This window comes from Rhagoletis pomonella, unplaced genomic scaffold, assembly GCF_013731165.1.
Source record: "Rhagoletis pomonella isolate Grant_MI unplaced genomic scaffold, Rhpom_1.0 Rhpom_scaffold_00010, whole genome shotgun sequence".
Lineage (NCBI taxonomy): Eukaryota > Metazoa > Arthropoda > Insecta > Diptera > Tephritidae > Rhagoletis > Rhagoletis pomonella.
Genome location: NW_023458564.1, coordinates 22870772 through 22874077, shown reverse-complemented (window position 1 = coordinate 22874077; position 3306 = coordinate 22870772).

The window sequence follows — 3306 nt, the reverse complement described above, 5'->3', positions numbered from 1 at the left end:
GCAACATCCCTGATCTGTATACATACATACAGATATAATAACACTATTGCCGATTTAACTTAAAAACTACTCAATTGATTTTAATGAAATTTTAAAATTAAATTTAAAATTGATTATTGTTTCAGGTAGGTCCGATTTGCATGAAATTTGCTACGTAGATAGCTTATTGCCTACACTAAAATACATGACCAATTCCATCTCAAATCATGCAAGGCGACTGCACCTACACTTAGAGAAGGAATCACGTTTTTTCGTACTCGATCCTAGCATTTCCGAACTTAAAATCAGACTTAGATTGAAAATACTAAAATAGAGAACACAAATCTTATATTAAGTGTGATATTTTTGAGTACCAAATACCGTAATTAAGATCATGCAAACTTAAAAAATTAAGCATATATCATTAATTTTTTCATGCGTCTCTTTGTGGAAATATTGTTCATATACATACATCAAACATTCTATGTCGAAATGTGAACGGTTGTGATAACTAACCCAACCTTTTCCTTTATAATGTTCCTTAAAATTAAATACTCGTAGTCATAATAAAGACGCATCACATTTGATTTGAGTACGAAATTCTTATGTCAAGAATGAAATATTTAGATTCCATATACTTAAATAGAGTTAGTTTGTTCTTATTTTTAGGCCGACATTTTTTCCTCAGTGTATCTCTCCGAATCACTAGAAATTTTAGTATATTATTTTACTCGGACATCAAAATTACGTGTTTCATGCACTTTCGAAAAATGCAATTTTAATTGGTGTTTGAAAATAATTGTATATATATTCGATGCTATGGCTGATGTTGCTTCGATCGGCCGATGTTAAACTTTTTTTCATATATGTAATACTTCTATATTGGCAGTAAGCTAACTTCTCAATGTGTAAGCATTCCGAAATCAAAGCGAGACAGTCTAGTACCATTTTTGTCAATGTATCGTGTACTTGAGTGCCGTTTTTATACCCGAGCGCACTTGTGCACAAGGGTATATTAATTTTGTACACATAACGGTTGTTTGTAACAAATGTATACATAAATACTCAGAATGAATAGAGAAATCGATTAAGCCATGTCTGTCTGTCCGTCTGTCCGTCCGTCCGTGTACAAGATAACTCGAGCAAAAATTGAGATATCTCAACAAAATTTGGTATGTAGGTTTTCGTTAATCCAAGGTAGGTTGGTATTGAAAATGGGCGAAATCGGACTGTAACCACGCCCACTTCCCATATAACGGTAATTTCCAGAAATACGAAAACTGCGATAATTTAGTAACTACTGAAGATAATTGACTCAAAATTGATATTACAATAATTTTCAGACGAAAACTAAGAATATTAAAAATTTTTGGAAAATGGGCGCAGCCACGCCCACTTATGGTTACATGTGTATATCTTGGCAACCGCTGCACCAATTTCCAAACTTGGCTCAGTTATTGGCCTTGGTACAGGATACGAAATGGCCGAAAATTTTTAAAATCGGACAATAACCACGCCCACATCCCATATAACGGTAATTTGGAGAAATACGAAATCTTTGATAATTCAGTAAATATTAAAGCGAATTTATTCAAAATTGATGGTTGCCACAATTGGTTACCAAGAAATACGTTCATGATAAAATTTTGGAAAATGGGCCTGGCACCGCCCACTTATGATCACCTATATGTATATCGGTAACCGTTCTACCAATTTGTACCAAACTCGGTATTTTTATTGTGCTTGCCACATAAAAGCAAAACGTTGAAAATTATTGAAATCGGACTAAAATTGCGGCCGCTTTTCATATAACGGTAAATTTCAGAAATACTTGAAACTTAAATATTTCGAAATTTAAGGACGCCAATTTAATTAAATTGATGCACCCGGGCTTACCTTGTAGCGGTTGCTTTCGGAAAGGTGAAAAAACATATATTTAATACTTGCGCCGGGTATTTAATGTTCGGCTCTGCCCGAACTTAGTCTTTCTTACTTATTGTATATGTGTTGTGTACAGGGGAGCACCCAGGAATATATTTTAGGGGGGTTTTATATTTCTGAAGATTTATCACCGGAAATTACTGAAAATTTGCTTCAGATAATACCCTCTTTAATATATATTTATGCAAGTTTTATGTACAGTATGTAATACATAACTTTGGACCACGTGAACAGTTTTCAATAATCCTTTTTTTATTAGAAAGATAGTACCTCAACCGAGGATTGGATCATGAAGAAATTAACGGTACCCCTAAATTTGAATATGAAGTCGGTTGTGTTCTTTCCTTAAAAACTACTTGCTTAATAAAAAGTTCTATAAACTCAAGATGCGCTCAACTTTCAAAAGTACCTAATAAAAAATTTTAGAAAAGAGTCAGTAAAAATAAATTTATTGGTTCCATGAATTTTTGCACTTCTATGTTCATTTTTTCGATTTCACGATTGCTAAATTTTTTTAATATTTCAAATACCGAAAAAATTAACTGAACTCTCAAGAAAAACGAAAAATTCATATAAAACGACGGACGAGAAATGGAAAAGAAATTTTCTTTTACCCAAATTTCTTAAATCAGTTTGCAGCTCTCAAGAAAAAAAATGCTCGTACATTTATTCCCTCATGAAAATTTACAGCAAAAGCAAAGCGCTTTTTCAAGCAACAGAAATTATAATAAATATTTCTTATAATTTCCTTGAGAGCTGGATTCTTAGCTTTAAGATACAGATTGTATTTGAGGTTATTAGCTTTAGGGGGGTTTGAACCCCAAAACCCACCCCTTGTGTGCGCTAATGGTTGTGTACATGTTTATTTATAAATGTATGTGTTCATTTTCTTTCGTACGTGTTTATTGATATATCTGTACATACTGTAGTGTTTTCGGACGGTACTAGCTCTTACTGCCAATATAGGAGTATTACATATATGCTTTTTTTACAAAAAAAAAATAAAGATGTCATTGCACATTCCATAAAAAAGTTAAAAACGAATTTTTTTTTTTTTTTTGGCTTCATTTTTTTAGGGATGGCTTACCTCAGTACCTATATTTTGATATATTTGGCATATAGGTTATTTATTTGGCATTTAAGTTATTTTGGTTTTGTTGATATTTAAAAGAAATTAAAAAAATATATTTTTAGCCCAGTCAAGTTAGCTAATTAAATAAGGGTAAGCTTTATTGTAAATTAAATTTAAAAAAGCTTTATTGAGTTAACTTGACTGGGCTAAAAATTTATTTTTTTAATTTCTTTTAAATGTCTTAAAACACAAAAATAAACTAAATGCCAAATAAATCAAAATATAAGTATTGAGGCAAGCTATTAAAAAAAAAA